This window comes from Pleurodeles waltl, chromosome 1_2 (assembly GCF_031143425.1).
Source record: "Pleurodeles waltl isolate 20211129_DDA chromosome 1_2, aPleWal1.hap1.20221129, whole genome shotgun sequence".
In the NCBI taxonomy this organism is placed as follows: Eukaryota; Metazoa; Chordata; class Amphibia; order Caudata; family Salamandridae; genus Pleurodeles; species Pleurodeles waltl.
Genome location: NC_090437.1, coordinates 982,908,723 through 982,926,288, shown reverse-complemented (window position 1 = coordinate 982,926,288; position 17,566 = coordinate 982,908,723).

Genomic DNA, 17,566 nt, shown 5'->3' with positions numbered 1-17,566 from the left:
CAGACCACCATGCCAAGGATAGTGCAGCCATAAAGGCTAACACCCAGCAGAGGCCACTGACAGCTGTCAGTGCCCAGAACCACACCTTTAGCTCTTCACCTACAAGGGAAGGGGCTAAGTTACAGGCTTCTTTGGGTTCAGGGTGCCTGTCTGCTGTATTAGAGTGGGGGGTTACCACATCTTGTAGTAAACACCCTTCTTCCACTATTTCTTCTGTTAGCTGAGGAGCCACCCACTCAGGCTTAACAGTTGCCTGACTAGCCAGGACTTCTTGCGGGTCAGGTTGGACTTTATCAGAGCCACTTTTGGAGTTCTCCTCTACTGGAGCAGAATCTCCTTGGCTTGCTGGAACCTTGGCTAAAGGTTGTCCACCTTTCCTACTCTGTTTCCTTTTCTTTTTCTTCTGGGGCCTACTTGCATTTACTGCAGAGGCAGGCACTCCAGAATCCTTGGGAGAGGACTGGCCCTGGACCAGTTCTTCTCTTAGGCTCTGACTAACCTCTGGGTAGTCATTTCCAAGGAGACAATCAAGGGGGAGGTCTGTACTGACTACCACCCTTCTCCAGCTAAAAGTTCCACCCACTTCTATGGGCACAAAAGCCACAGGCCTATTAGTGACCCTGTCTGGGCTAACTCTTACTCTGGCCATCTCACCTGGGATGTACTGGTTTGAGAACACCAGCCTGTCATGCACAATAGTGTGACTGGCACAAGTGTCTCTCAGGGCAGTGGCTGGGATTCCATTCACCTGTAGGTGGTGGAAGTGTCTACTTCCCTCTGGAATCTCCAACTCACCTGTTGGGCCCTTTTTCCAGTTGAAGGCTATGAAGACCTCCTCATCTGAGGAGTCATCCCCAATGGCTAGACTGGTCACCCCTGGGATTTTGCTAGGGGGTTTGTTTTTGGGACAAGAAGTGTCCTTGGTGTGGTGCCCTGTCTGTTTACAGTTATGGCACCATGCCTTAGTGGCATCCCAGCTCTTACCCTGGTACCCACCTTTGTTTTGGGTTGTGTCTCTGGGCCCACCCACCTGGTCTGGTTTTTGGGGGCCTACAGGGGACTCTTTTTCTTTGTTTCTAGTGTCACCCACTTTCTCCTGGGGAGGCTTTGTAACCCCTTTCTTTTGGTCACCCCCAGTGGAAGTTTTGGTTACCCTAGTCTTGACCCAGTGGTCTGCCTTCTTTCCCAATTCTTGGGGAGAAATTGGACCTAGGTCTACCAGATACTGATGCAACTTTTCATTGAAGCAGTTACTTAAAATGTGTTCTTTCATAAACAAATTATAAAGCCCAACATAGTCATACACTTCATTTCCAGTTACCCAACCATCCAGTGTTTTCACTGAGTAGTCAACATAATCAACCCAGGTCTGGCTCGAGGATTTTTGAGCCCCCCTGAATCTAATTCTATACTCCTCAGTGGAGAATCCAAAGCCCTCAATCAGGGTACCCTTCATGAGGTCATAAGATTCTGCATCTTTTTTAGAGAGTGTGAGGAGTCTATCCCTACACTTTCCTGTGAACATTTCCCAAAGGAGAGCACCCCAGTGAGATTTGTTCACTTTTCTGGTTACACAAGCCCTCTCAAAAGCTGTGAACCATTTGGTGATGTCATCACCATTTTCATATTTTGTTACAATCCCTTTGGGGATTTTCAACATGTCAGGAGAATCTCTGACCCTATTTATGTTGCTGCCACCATTGATGGGTCCTAGGCCCATCTCTTGTCTTTCCCTTTCTATGGCTAGGATCTGTCTTTCCAAAGCCAATCTTTTGGCCATCCTGGCTAACTGGATGTCCTCTTCACTGGAGTTATCCTCAGTGATTTCAGAGGTGTTGGTCTCTCCTGTGAGGGAACCAGCATCTCTGACTATTATTTTTGGAGTCTGGGCTTGAGAAGCCCTGTTCTCCCTAGATAGGACTGGTGGGGGGGAATCACCCTCCAAGTCACTATCATCTTCATCTGTGTTGCCATCCACAGAGGGGTTGGCCTTTGCAAACTCTGCCAACAGCTCCTGGAGCTGTAGTTTGGAAGGTCTGGGGCCCATTGTTATTTTCTTTATTTTACAGAGTGACCTTAGCACCCTCATCTTAAGATGGAGGTAAGGTGTGGTGTCGAGTTCCACCACATTCACATCTGTACTAGACATTATGCTTCTAAAAGTTGGAATACTTTTTAAGAAACTAAAACTAGTTCTAGAATCTAATTCAAACTTTTAACAAACTTTTAAACTCTAAAAGAAATGCTAACAGGGACTAACACAAGGCCCTAGCAGGACTTTAAAGAATTTAGAAAACTTTTCAAATTGCAAAAATCAATTTCTAATGACAATTTTGGAATTTGTCGTGTGATCAGGTATTGGCTGAGTAGTCCAGCAAATGCAAAGTCTTGTACCCCACCGCTGATCCACCAATGTAGGAAGTTGGCTCTGTATGTGCTATTTCAAAGTAAGGAATAGCATGCACAGAGTCCAAGGGTTCCCCTTAGAGGTAAAATAGTGGTAAAAATAGATAATACTAATGCTCTATTTTGTGGTAGTGTGGTCGAGCAGTAGGCTTATCCAAGGAGTAGTGTTAAGCATTTGTTGTACATACACATAGACAATAAATGAGGTACACACACTCAGAGACAAATCCAGCCAATAGGTTTTGTTATAGAAAAATATCTTTTCTTAGTTTATTTTAAGAACCACAGGTTCAAATTTAACAGGTAATATCTTGTTTGAAAGGTATTGCAGGTAAGTACATTAGGAATTTTGAATCATTTCAATTGCATGTATACTTTTCAAGTTATTCACAAATAGCTACTTTAAAAGTGGACACAGTGCAATTTTCACAGTTCCTGGGGGAGGTAAGTTTTTGTTAGTTTTACCAGGTAAGTAAGACACTTACAGGGTTCAGTTCTTGGTCCAAGGTAGCCCACCGTTGGGGGTTCAGAGCAACCCCAAAGTTACCACACCAGCAGCTCAGGGCCGGTCAGGTGCAGAGTTCAAAGTGGTGCCCAAAACGCATAGGCTTCAATGGAGAGAAGGGGGTGCCCCGGTTCCGGTCTGCTTGCAGGTAAGTACCCGCGTCTTCGGAGGGCAGACCAGGGGGGTTTTGTAGGGCACCGGGGGGGGACACAAGCCCACACAGAAATTTCACCCTCAGCGGCGCGGGGGCAGCCGGGTGCAGTGTTAGAACAAGCGTCGGGTTCGCAATGTAAGTCAATGAGAGATCAAGGGATCTCTTCAGCGCTGCAGGCAGGCAAGGGGGGGCTTCCTCGGGGAAACCTCCACTTGGGCAAGGGAGAGGGACTCCTGGGGGTCACTTCTGCAGTGAAAGTCCGGTCCTTCAGGTCCTGGGGGCTGCGGGTGCAGGGTCTTTTCCAGGCGTCGGGACTTAGGTTTCAGAGAGTCGCGGTCAGGGGAAGCCTCGGGATTCCCTCTGCAGGCGGCGCTGTGGGGGCTCAGGGGGGACAGGTTTTGGTACTCACAGTCGTAGAGTAGTCCGGGGGTCCTCCCTGAGGTGTTGGTTCTCCACCAGCCGAGTCGGGGTCGCCGGGTGCAGTGTTGCAAGTCTCACGCTTCTTGCGGGGAGTTGCAGGGGGTCTTTAAATCTGCTCCTTTGGATAAAGTTGCAGTCTTTTTGGAGCAGGTCCGCTGTCCTCGGGAGTTTCTTGTCGTCGTCGAAGCAGGGCAGTCCTCAGAGGATTCAGAGGTCGCTGGTCCCTTTGGAAGGCGTCGCTGGAGCAGAGTTCTTTGGAAGGCAGGAGACAGGCCGGTGAGTTTCTGGAGCCAAGGCAGTTGTTGTCTTCTGGTCTTCCTCTGCAGGGGTTTTCAGCTAGGCAGTCCTTCTTCTTGTAGTTGCAGGAATCTAGTTTCTAGGTTCAGGGAGAGCCCTTAAATACTAAATTTAAGGGCGTGTTTAGGTCTGGGGGGTTAGTAGCCAATGGCTACTAGCCCTGAGGGTGAGTACACCCTCTTTGTGCCTCCTCCCAAGGGGAGGGGGTCACATCCCTAATCCTATTGGGGGAATCCTCCATCTGCAAGATGGAGGATTTCTAAAAGTTAGAGTCACTTCAGCTCAGGACACCTTAGGGGCTGTCCTGACTGGTCAGTGACTCCTCCTTGTTGCTTTCTTTGTTCCCTCCAGCCTTGCCGCCAAAAGTGGGGGCCGTGGCCGGAGGGGGCGGGCAACTCCCCTAAGCTGGAGTGCCCTGCTGGGCTGTGACAAAGGGGTGAGCCTTTGAGGCTCACCACCAGGTGTTACAGCTCCTGCCTGGGGGAGGTGTTAGCATCTCCACCCAGTGCAGGCTTTGTTACTGGCCTCAGAGTGACAAAGGCACTCTCCCCATGGGGCCAGCAACATGTCTCTAGTGTGGCAGGCTGCTGGAACCAGTCAGCCTACACAGATAGTCAGTTAAGTTTCAGGGGGCACCTCTAAGGTGCCCTCTGTGGTGTATTTTACAATAAAATGTACACTGGCATCAGTGTGCATTTATTGTGCTGAGAAGTTTGATACCAAACTTCCCAGTTTTCAGTGTAGCCATTATGGTGCTGTGGAGTTCGTGTAAAACAGACTCCCAGACCATATACTCTTATGGCTACCCTGCACTTACAATGTCTAAGGTTTTGCTTAGACACTGTAGGGGCACAGTGCTCATGCACTGGTACCCTCACCTATGGTATAGTGCACCCTGCCTTAGGGCTGTAAGGCCTGCTAGAGGGGTGTCTTACCTATACTGCATAGGCAGTGAGAGGCTGGCATGGCACCCTGAGGGGAGTGCCATGTCGACTTACTCATTTTGTTCTCACTAGCACACACAGGCTGGTAAGCAGTGGGTCTGGGCTGAGTGAGGGGTCTCTAGGGTGGCATAATACATGCTGCAGCCCTTAGAGACCTTCCCTGGCATCAGGGCCCTTGGTACCAGAGGTACCAGTTACAAGGGACTTATCTGGATGCCAGGGTGTGCCAATTGTGGGATCAATGGTACATTTTAGGTGAAAGAACACTGGTGCTGGGGCCTGGTTAGCAGGGTCCCAGCACACTTCTCAGTCAAGTCAGCATCAGTATCAGGCAAAAAGTGGGGGGTAACTGCAACAGGGAGCCATTTCTTTACACAAGCCCCCCCCCAGCCCACAGGCCAGGAGACTCAGCCAAAGCTGGGAGAGTCTTCCTAGTCTGTCAGGCGAGGAAGAGTAGAGGAATTAGGCTGGTTTGTTGCAGGGCCTACTCTGCCTTACATCCTCCTGTTCAGGTCATTCCCTCTGGGGAACTGACCCACTTCCACAGTGATAGGACCTAGTCTGAACTGCCTCTTGTCTGTGCTTTTTATGTCTTCCCCCATTCTCTCTATTTTGGGGTTAGAGGTATCCACCTCTGCTAATCTTATCTTAGCCAGGGTCACCCCTAGCTTACCCAAAGAGGTTACCCAGAGCTGGAGTAACCCCACCATGACCAACAGGGTCAGGGGGCCTAACTTGTTATTTGGCATGGGGTCAGACCACCATGCCAAGGATAGTGCAGCCATAAAGGCTAACACCCAGCAGAGGCCACTGACAGCTGTCAGTGCCCAGAACTACACCTTTAGCTCTTCACCTACAAGGGAAGGGGCTAAGTTACAGGCTTCTTTGGGTTCAGGGTGCCTGTCTGCTGTATTAGAGTGGGGGGTTACCACATCTTGTAGTAAACACCCTTCTTCCACTATTTCTTCTGTTAGCTGAGGAGCCACCCACTCAGGCTTAACAGTTGCCTGACTAGCCAGGACTTCTTGCGGGTCAGGTTGGACTTTATCAGAGCCACTTTTGGAGTTCTCCTCTACTGGAGCAGAATCTCCTTGGCTTGCTGGAACCTTGGCTAAAGGTTGTCCACCTTTCCTACTCTGTTTCCTTTTCTTTTTCTTCTGGGGCCTACTTGCATTTACTGCAGAGGCAGGCACTCCAGAATCCTTGGGAGAGGACTGGCCCTGGACCAGTTCTTCTCTTAGGCTCTGACTAACCTCTGGGTAGTCATTTCCAAGGAGACAATCAAGGGGGAGGTCTGTACTGACTACCACCCTTCTCCAGCTAAAAGTTCCACCCACTTCTATGGGCACAAAAGCCACAGGCCTATTAGTGACCCTGTCTGGGCTAACTCTTACTCTGGCCATCTCACCTGGGATGTACTGGTTTGAGAACACCAGCCTGTCATGCACAATAGTGTGACTGGCACAAGTGTCTCTCAGGGCAGTGGCTGGGATTCCATTCACCTGTAGGTGGTGGAAGTGTCTACTTCCCTCTGGAATCTCCAACTCACCTGTTGGGCCCTTTTTCCAGTTGAAGGCTATGAAGACCTCCTCATCTGAGGAGTCATCCCCAATGGCTAGACTGGTCACCCATGGGATTTTGCTAGGGGGTTTGTTTTTGGGACAAGAAGTGTCCTTGGTGTGGTGCCCTGTCTGTTTACAGTTATGGCACCATGCCTTAGTGGCATCCCAGCTCTTACCCTGGTACCCACCTTTGTTTTGGGTTGTGTCTCTGGGCCCACCCACCTGGTCTGGTTTTTGGGGGCCTACAGGGGACTCTTTTTCTTTGTTTCTAGTGTCACCCACTTTCTCCTGGGGAGGCTTTGTAACCCCTTTCTTTTGGTCACCCCCAGTGGAAGTTTTGGTTACCCTAGTCTTGACCCAGTGGTCTGCCTTCTTTCCCAATTCTTGGGGAGAAATTGGACCTAGGTCTACCAGATACTGATGCAACTTTTCATTGAAGCAGTTACTTAAAATGTGTTCTTTCATAAACAAATTATAAAGCCCAACATAGTCATACACTTCATTTCCAGTTACCCAACCATCCAGTGTTTTCACTGAGTAGTCAACATAATCAACCCAGGTCTGGCTCGAGGATTTTTGAGCCCCCCTGAATCTAATTCTATACTCCTCAGTGGAGAATCCAAAGCCCTCAATCAGGGTACCCTTCATGAGGTCATAAGATTCTGCATCTTTTTTAGAGAGTGTGAGGAGTCTATCCCTACACTTTCCTGTGAACATTTCCCAAAGGAGAGCACCCCAGTGAGATTTGTTCACTTTTCTGGTTACACAAGCCCTCTCAAAAGCTGTGAACCATTTGGTGATGTCATCACCATTTTCATATTTTGTTACAATCCCTTTGGGGATTTTCAACATGTCAGGAGAATCTCTGACCCTATTTATGTTGCTGCCACCATTGATGGGTCCTAGGCCCATCTCTTGTCTTTCCCTTTCTATGGCTAGGATCTGTCTTTCCAAAGCCAATCTTTTGGCCATCCTGGCTAACTGGATGTCCTCTTCACTGGAGTTATCCTCAGTGATTTCAGAGGTGTTGGTCTCTCCTGTGAGGGAACCAGCATCTCTGACTATTATTTTTGGAGTCAGGGCTTGAGAAGCCCTGTTCTCCCTAGATAGGACTGGTGGGGGGGAATCACCCTCCAAGTCACTATCATCTTCATCTGTGTTGCCATCCACAGAGGGGTTGGCCTTTGCAAACTCTGCCAACAGCTCCTGGAGCTGTAGTTTGGAAGGTCTGGGGCCCATTGTTATTTTCTTTATTTTACAGAGTGACCTTAGCACCCTCATCTTAAGATGGAGGTAAGGTGTGGTGTCGAGTTCCACCACATTCACATCTGTACTAGACATTATGCTTCTAAAAGTTGGAATACTTTTTAAGAAACTAAAACTAGTTCTAGAATCTAATTCAAACTTTTAACAAACTTTTAAACTCTAAAAGAAATGCTAACAGGGACTAACACAAGGCCCTAGCAGGACTTTAAAGAATTTAGAAAACTTTTCAAATTGCAAAAATCAATTTCTAATGACAATTTTGGAATTTGTCGTGTGATCAGGTATTGGCTGAGTAGTCCAGCAAATGCAAAGTCTTGTACCCCACCGCTGATCCACCAATGTAGGAAGTTGGCTCTGTATGTGCTATTTCAAAGTAAGGAATAGCATGCACAGAGTCCAAGGGTTCCCCTTAGAGGTAAAATAGTGGTAAAAATAGATAATACTAATGCTCTATTTTGTGGTAGTGTGGTCGAGCAGTAGGCTTATCCAAGGAGTAGTGTTAAGCATTTGTTGTACATACACATAGACAATAAATGAGGTACACACACTCAGAGACAAATCCAGCCAATAGGTTTTGTTATAGAAAAATATCTTTTCTTAGTTTATTTTAAGAACCACAGGTTCAAATTTAACAGGTAATATCTTGTTTGAAAGGTATTGCAGGTAAGTACATTAGGAATTTTGAATCATTTCAATTGCATGTATACTTTTCAAGTTATTCACAAATAGCTACTTTAAAAGTGGACACAGTGCAATTTTCACAGTTCCTGGGGGAGGTAAGTTTTTGTTAGTTTTACCAGGTAAGTAAGAAACTTACAGGGTTCAGTTCTTGGTCCAAGGTAGCCCACCGTTGGGGGTTCAGAGCAACCCCAAAGTTACCACACCAGCAGCTCAGGGCCGGTCAGGTGCAGAGTTCAAAGTGGTGCCCAAAACGCATAGGCTTCAATGGAGAGAAGGGGGTGCCCCGGTTCCGGTCTGCTTGCAGGTAAGTACCCGCGTCTTCGGAGGGCAGACCAGGGGGGTTTTGTAGGGCACCGGGGGGGGACACAAGCCCACACAGAAATTTCACCCTCAGCGGCGCGGGGGCAGCCGGGTGCAGTGTTAGAACAAGCGTCGGGTTCGCAATGTAAGTCAATGAGAGATCAAGGGATCTCTTCAGCGCTGCAGGCAGGCAAGGGGGGGCTTCCTCGGGGAAACCTCCACTTGGGCAAGGGAGAGGGACTCCTGGGGGTCACTTCTGCAGTGAAAGTGCGGTCCTTCAGGTCCTGGGGGCTGCGGGTGCAGGGTCTTTTCCAGGCGTCAGGACTTAGGTTTCAGAGAGTCGCGGTCAGGGGAAGCCTCGGGATTCCCTCTGCAGGCGGCGCTGTGGGGGCTCAGGGGGGACAGGTTTTGGTACTCACAGTCGTAGAGTAGTCCGGGGGTCCTCCCTGAGGTGTTGGTTCTCCACCAGCCGAGTCGGGGTCGCCGGGTGCAGTGTTGCAAGTCTCACGCTTCTTGCGGGGAGTTGCAGGGGGTCTTTAAATCTGCTCCTTTGGATAAAGTTGCAGTCTTTTTGGAGCAGGTCCGCTGTCCTCGGGAGTTTCTTGTCGTCGTCGAAGCAGGGCAGTCCTCAGAGGATTCAGAGGTCGCTGGTCCCTTTGGAAGGCGTCGCTGGAGCAGAGTTCTTTGGAAGGCAGGAGACAGGCCGGTGAGTTTCTGGAGCCAAGGCAGTTGTTGTCTTCTGGTCTTCCTCTGCAGGGGTTTTCAGCTAGGCAGTCCTTCTTCTTGTAGTTGCAGGAATCTAGTTTCTAGGTTCAGGGAGAGCCCTTAAATACTAAATTTAAGGGCGTGTTTAGGTCTGGGGGGTTAGTAGCCAATGGCTACTAGCCCTGAGGGTGAGTACACCCTCTTTGTGCCTCCTCCCAAGGGGAGGGGGTCACATCCCTAATCCTATTGGGGGAATCCTCCATCTGCAAGATGGAGGATTTCTAAAAGTTAGAGTCACTTCAGCTCAGGACACCTTAGGGGCTGTCCTGACTGGTCAGTGACTCCTCCTTGTTGCTTTCTTTGTTCCCTCCAGCCTTGCCGCCAAAAGTGGGGGCCGTGGCCGGAGGGGGCGGGCAACTCCCCTAAGCTGGAGTGCCCTGCTGGGCTGTGACAAAGGGGTGAGCCTTTGAGGCTCACCACCAGGTGTTACAGCTCCTGCCTGGGGGAGGTGTTAGCATCTCCACCCAGTGCAGGCTTTGTTACTGGCCTCAGAGTGACAAAGGCACTCTCCCCATGGGGCCAGCAACATGTCTCTAGTGTGGCAGGCTGCTGGAACCAGTCAGCCTACACAGATAGTCAGTTAAGTTTCAGGGGGCACCTCTAAGGTGCCCTCTGTGGTGTATTTTACAATAAAATGTACACTGGCATCAGTGTGCATTTATTGTGCTGAGAAGTTTGATACCAAACTTCCCAGTTTTCAGTGTAGCCATTATGGTGCTGTGGAGTTCGTGTAAAACAGACTCCCAGACCATATACTCTTATGGCTACCCTGCACTTACAATGTCTAAGGTTTTGCTTAGACACTGTAGGGGCACAGTGCTCATGCACTGGTACCCTCACCTATGGTATAGTGCACCCTGCCTTAGGGCTGTAAGGCCTGCTAGAGGGGTGTCTTACCTATACTGCATAGGCAGTGAGAGGCTGGCATGGCACCCTGAGGGGAGTGCCATGTCGACTTACTCATTTTGTTCTCACTAGCACACACAGGCTGGTAAGCAGTGGGTCTGGGCTGAGTGAGGGGTCTCTAGGGTGGCATAATACATGCTGCAGCCCTTAGAGACCTTCCCTGGCATCAGGGCCCTTGGTACCAGAGGTACCAGTTACAAGGGACTTATCTGGATGCCAGGGTGTGCCAATTGTGGGATCAATGGTACATTTTAGGTGAAAGAACACTGGTGCTGGGGCCTGGTTAGCAGGGTCCCAGCACACTTCTCAGTCAAGTCAGCATCAGTATCAGGCAAAAAGTGGGGGGTAACTGCAACAGGGAGCCATTTCTTTACAGTAAGCATCAGTTTTTGTTACCTGATTGAGACCTCTGTAGTCTACACAAAATCTCATCTCCCTTTTTCCATCTTTTGAGTGAGGCTTTGGTACAAGCACCACAGGACTCGCCCATGGGCTTTCAGAAGGTTCAACCACTCCTAGATCAAGCATTTTCTGAACCTCCTGTTTTATGCAGTCCCTGACATGGCCAGGCTGCCTATAGATTTTACTTTTGACAGGCATGCTGTCTCCAGTATCAATTGTGTGTTCACCCCAAGATGTGGTGCCTGGCACAGTTGAAAAGAGTTCAGAAAATTGTCCAAGGAGATTTATGCAGTTGTCTTTCTGTTCTGCAGTCAGTCTGCTAAAACTACTCCCTCCACTAAAGCATCTTCTTCGGTGGAGGAGAAGAGATCAGGGAGAGGGTCACTCTCTTCTTCCTGTCCCTCATGTGTTGCCATGAGCAGGGTGACCAGCCCTGTCATAGTAGGGTTTTAGGCGGTTGACATGAATCACCCTAAGGGGACTCCTGGCAGTGCCCAGGTCTACCAGATAGGTAACATCACCCTTTTTCTCAACAATGAGATGGGGTCCACTCCATTTGCCCTGGAGTGCTCTTGGGGCCACAGGCTCCAATACCCACACCTTCTGTCCTGGTTGGTACTGAATCAGAACAGCCTTCTGGTCATGCCATTGCTTCTGGAGCTCTTGGCTGACCGGAAGGTATTTACTGGCCTTTTTCATGTACTCCGCCATTCTGGATCTTAGGCCAAGTACATAGTCCACTATGTCCTGTTTGGGAGCTTTTAAAGGTTGTTCCCAACCCTTCTTCACAAGTGTTAGTGGACCTCTTACAGGGTGTCCAAAGTGGAGTTCAAAGGGGCTGAAGCCCACTCCTTTCTGGGGTACCTCCCTGCAAGCAAAAAGGAGGCAAGGTAACAGGACATCCCATCTCCTCCTGAGTTTTTCAGGGAGTCCCATTATCATACCTTTGAGAGTCTTATTAAACCTCTCTACCAGTCCATTAGTCTGTGGATGATAAGGAGTGGTGAATTTGTAGGTTACACCACATTCCTTCCACATAGCTTTCAGGTATGCAGACATAAAGTTGCTACCCCTGTCTGATACAACCTGTTTTGGAAAACCCACTCTGGAAAAGATTCCCAGGAGGGCTTTTGCCACTGCAGGTGCTGTAGTGGTCCTTAAAGGAATTGCTTCAGGATATCTTGTGGCATGGTCCACAACCACCAAGATAAACCTATTGCCTGAAGCAGTAGGAGGGTCAAGGGGGCCAACTATGTCAACACCTACCCTTTCAAAGGGGGCCCCAACCACAGGTAGTGGAATAAGGGGAGCCTTTGGTGTGCCACCAGTCTTGCCACTGGCTTGGCAGGTCACACAAGATTTGCAAAAATCTTTAGTGTCCTCTGACATCCTAGGCCAGTGAAACAGGGGGACAATCCTTTCCCATGTTTTGATCTGGCCCAAATGCCCAGCCAAAGGAATGTCATGTGCAAGAGTTAGGAGGAACTCTCTGTACTGCAAGGGAATGACCAGTCTCCTGGCTGCTCCAGGTTTTGGGTCCCTCACCTCTGTGTACAAGAGGTTGTCCTCCCAGTAAACTCTATGTGAGTCACTGACATCCCCATTTTGCTGCTTGACAGCTTGCTGTCTGAGACCCTCTAATGTGGGACAGGTTTGCTGTGCCACACTCAGCTCTTCCCTGGCAGGCCCCCCTCCACCCAAAAGCTCAGCAGTGTCTGCTGCCAGCTCATCTGGTGAAGGTTCTGCACAGGGAGGAAATTATTCTTCCTCAGAAGGAGAATCATCTGTAGAGGGAGGGATAGTGGGTAGGGATTTACCCTTGCTACCCCTAGCTTTCGGGAGCACTTGGTCCATTGTTCCAGGATCCAAGTTACCCTGTCCTTTTTGCTTTTTGGCCTGAGTCCTTGTCAAAGCAAAAATATGCCCACGAATGCCCAGCATTGCTGCATGAGCCCCCAACTCCACTTCTGCCCAAGATGATGTCTCTAAATGGTTCCCTAGTAGACAGTCTACAGGTAAATCTGAGGCAACCAAAACTTTCTTTGGACCAGTACTCTCCCCCCCCAGTTGAGATTCACAACAGCCATGGGGTGGCTAAAAGTGTTGTTAAGAGCGTCTGTCACTTGGTACTGCTGACCAAGTAGGTGTTCAGGGTGCACCAGTTTCTCTATTACCATGGTAACACTGGCACCTGTGTCCCTGTAGGCCTGAACCTCAACACCATTTATTAGGGGAAGTTGCTTGTACTTATGCATATTAAGGGGACAAGCAACCAAGGTGGCCAAATCAATGGCACCTTAAGAGACTAACACAGTCTCTGTGGTCTCCCTAACAATCTCGGTCTCTCCTTCTCCAGGTCTAGGGATTCCCTATCTAAGGCCAGCTGTTGCTGTTTAAGCTTCAGCCTGGTCTCTTCAACCCTCAACCTTTTGAGTTCCCTTTCTAACATGTTGTCGTCAGGGTGGGTGGGTTGGGAATGCTTGGACACAGAAGATAAATGGAAACAACAGAGGGGGATCTGTCCCTAACTGACTGAACCCTAATAACTTGGCCTCCAGGAATAAAGACTCCCCTACTATGATGGGAACCTCCATTACTACCAACATTACTAGGTGTCCTGCTAGGTGGCAGATCTGGAACAGAACCCTCCCCACCTCCCTCAAGGAGATCCCCTGAGTCAGAATGGGAACCTTCTATTAACCTCTCATTTGAAGTGGACTGGACAAAGGAAAGGGGAGTGACCACTCCCCTGACCTGCACCTCCCAGGGGAGGTGCCCAGAGCTCCTCCAGTGTGTCCCAGACCTCTGCCATCTTGGAAACAGAGGTGATGGGGGCACACTGGACTGCTCTGAGTGGCCATCGCCAGCAGGTGACGTCAGAGGCTCCTTCTGATAGGCTCTTACCTCTCTTGGTAGCCAATCCTCCTTCCTAGGTAGCCAAACCTCCTTTTCTGGCTATTTAGGGTCTCTGCTTTGGGGATATCACCAGATAACGAATGCAAGAGCTCATCAGAGTTCCTCTGCATCTCCCTCTTCACCTTCTACCAAAGGATTGACCGCTGACTGCTCAGGACGCCTGCAAAACCACAACAAAGTAGCAAGACGACTACTAGCAACCTTGTATCGCTTCATCCTGCCGGCTTTCTCGACTGTTTCCAGGTGGTGCATGCTCTGGGGGTAGCCTGCCTCCTCTCTGCACCAGGAGCTCTGAAGAAATCTCCTGTGAGTCGACGGAATCTTCCCCCTGCAACCGCAGGCACCAAAAGACTGCATCACTGGTCCTCTGGGTCCACTCTCAGCACGACGAGTGTGGCCCCTGGAACTAAGCAACTCTGTCCAAGTGACTCCCACAGTCCAGTGACTCTTCAGTCCAAGTTTGGTGGAGGTAAATCCTTGCCTCCCCACGCTAGACTGCATTGCTGGGTACCGCGTGATTTGCAGCTGCTCTGGCTCCTGTGCACTCTTCCAGGATTTCCTTCGTGCACAGCCAAGCCTGGGTCCCCAACACTCTAACCTGCAGTGCACAACCTTCTGAGTTGTCCTCTGGCATCGTGGGACTCCCTTTTGTGACTTCGCGTGGACTCAGGTTCACTCTTCTTCCAAGTGCCTGTTCAGGTACTTCTGCAGGTGCTGCCTGCTTCTGTGAGGACTCCCTACGTTGCTGGGCGCCCCCTCTGTCTCCTCCTCCAAGTGGCGACATCCTGGTCGCTCCTGGGCCACAGCAGCACCCAAAAACCTCTACCGCAACCCTTGCATCTGGCAAGGCTTGTTTGCCGTCTTTCTGCGTGGGAACACCTCTGCAAGCTTCATTGCAACGTGGGACATCCATCTTCCAAAGGAGAAGTCCCTAGCTCTCTTCTTTCTTGCAGAACTCCAAGCTTCTTCCATCCTGTGGCAGCTTCTTTGCACCCTCAGCTGGCATTTCCTGGGCTCCTGCCCACTCTCGACACTGTCGCAACTATTAGACTTGGTCCCCTTGTCTTACAGGTACTCAGGTCCAGAAATCCACTGGTGTTGCATTGCTGGTGTTTGTTCTTCCTGCAGAAACCCCCTATCACGACTTCTGTGCTCTCTGGGGGTAGTAGGTCAACTTTACACCTACCTTTCAGGGTCTTGGGGTGGGCTATTTTTCTAACCCTCACTGTTTTCTTACAGTCCCAGCGACCCTCTACAAGCTCACATAGGTTTGGGGTCCATTCGTGGTTCGCATTCCACTTTTGGAGTATATGGTTTGTGTTGCCTCTATACCTATGTGCTCCTATTGCAATCTACTGTAACTTTACACTGCTTGCATTACTTTTCTTGCTATTACCTGCATAATTTTGGTGTACATATATCTTGTGTATATAACTTATCCTCATATTGAGGGTACTCACTGAGATACTTTTGGCATATTGTCATAAAAAAAGTACCTTTATTTTTAGTACTTCTGTGTATTGTGTTTTCTTATGATATTGTGCATATGACACCAGTGGTATAGTAGGAGCTTTACATGTCTCCTAATTCAGCCTAAGCTGCTTTGCCATAGCTACCTTCCATCAGCCTAAGCTGCTAGAAACACCTCCCCTACACTAATAAGGGATAACTGGACCTGGCACAAGGTGTAAGTACCTCTGGTACCCACTACAAGTCAGGCCAGCCTCCTACAGTAGTCCATTAAAAACACAACTTGTTTCATGCATAAATCCAAACGTAAATTCTGCTCACATATATTGTGAGGGTTCCATCTTTCATTCACATGAAAACGAGCAATGGCAGTCATTTCTTTTTTTTGTGTAGTGGAAGGTATACTGAGCTTCAATACCCATATGGGCAGCTGCAGCACACTCTTCTGTAACCCAGAGAATAAGAAACAGGTATCAGTAGAAAGAAGAACATCACATGATTCACTCACACATACAGAGCATGTACAACAATAGGGAATGAGATTAGTTAAAGGACTGTTGTGCGCTCTCTGTAAGCAGATATAAACATACACTCCTGAAAGATAAAAAACAGTCTCTTGTGGAATTACTAAACATACATTTTCCCACATAGGAGGTGAACCCTCACATACACTTGGTGGTGTGATTTAACAATGGGTCCACATCTAGCACAGGGAAGCATCCAGAGCACTGTTGTCCATTGCTTGTGCAGTCTGCTAATTATGTGGTCCCTAGTTTGGTGAGGTCATGTCCCTTATGCCACTATTTAGGTTTTTGTTTTGTTAAACTGACAGACCTATATTAACATTGTGTGTGGGAGAGCTAAACATGTTTGTACTGGTGTCACCCCAAAACATGATTAGAAACAGGAAGGAAGAGCAACAGACACTGCTTCTCCTTTCTTTTGATATGTTTCGGCACTAAACATGGTCAGGCACATTCTTCATGAATACAGGTCTCAGAATTTTACATCAACAATTATTAAACAATTCCTGGATCACAGGGCATGCTGTGCAGGTGCGTCCAGCAGTCCTTGCTTTTTCATTAAATGAGGCAACAGCAGTGGAAACATCCCTTTTTCATAGAACAGGCACACCTTGGGCAGAAAAAGTGTAAGCTTCCCTTCATCAGAGGACAGGTACAGCTATGCAGCAGTAAAACAAGCTTTTCCCATCACAATACATATGCAAAGAAGGCAGCAGTGCAAGCTTTGCTTCCTCACACAACTGGTACAGTTTGGCAGTAACACAGCAAGCTTCCCTGTCTCCAAGAAGGCAGCAAATGTAATCTCTTCCATTCCTTGCAGACAGTTTAATTAGGTCAGACTAGAACAAGCTTTTATCGCTCACAGAACAGTAACAGGTACAGTTAAGGCATGAGTGACACATAGGTTACAGAAGATCTTTGGAGTGGGTGCTAAACGTACTGAGAGGACTGGATGGATAAGTGAGTGAATAAGCAAGCTATGACACAATTCTCACCGTTTTTTTTATTTCAAAATCATTTTGAGATTTTAATATTGGCAGAAAACAATACATAAATTAAAAACAATACGTTAAAAAAGCATAATCACCATTCTCACGTAAGTGATATTCCACATCTCCATCCTGATGGTCTTGCAGGATAGTCCTCATCACTATTCTGATGTTCTTGCTGCTGCCACATCAGTTTTCTGATGTTATCACCGCTGTCAATCAAAGAGCTACTGTTTGTCTTAATTCTTTGCCACATATTGAGACATAGCCATTATCTAATTCCTCATTTATATTTTGAGCAGCCCAGCCACATTCTAAGTAACTATGCTGTACACAGGCACAAGGTGGCAGTCTCTTCGAAAAGATTGGGAATGCCCACACATAAAGCAATGTGCAATCTGAGCCTCCGAGCTGCACCTCTTCAAAATGTTGAGGCTTCCCGTGGACAAGGCTATACTGAGGACTTTACCTATCGTAGTTTGTAAAGAATCATGCAGATATTTAGGAATTAATGTTAAGATATGACTAAGATATAGGAGGGAAATGTGTTCTCCTTTATAGGGATTTAAAAACATTTATCAAGCACTGTCCTAGATTTCAGTATAATTGATGACTCCCATGGCTTTGTCAACATGAAAAGGTCGACACAATACTTTCAGTGAGATGAAAATGGGAGAGGGGGACTCTTAAAAGGGGCGTGCACTAAGAAGGGTATTTAAGAAACTTACACTTTGTCACCGTCTTAATCTACAAATATATAAGAAGTCAAATCGATGTCACCAAAAGTCACAAGAAGGAAGTCACAATACTGACCATCAGAAGGGTGTTGCAGATAAATCTGTAAAGCCCTCCCAAAGCCAAAGAATATAGGGCCAATCAACTGCCAAGGGAAGGACAGAACTAAGAAAGAACAATCTTCTGACTTAAGTGGAAATCTAAATTGAATGTGAGCATAAAATCAGGGGAACTCCACAAGACCATTAAGAGAGCACCTGAACGTCAAGATAGCAGATTGGGCAGCTCAGTTTATGGGAGGGAGATGGTGGTGTGAGGTACAAA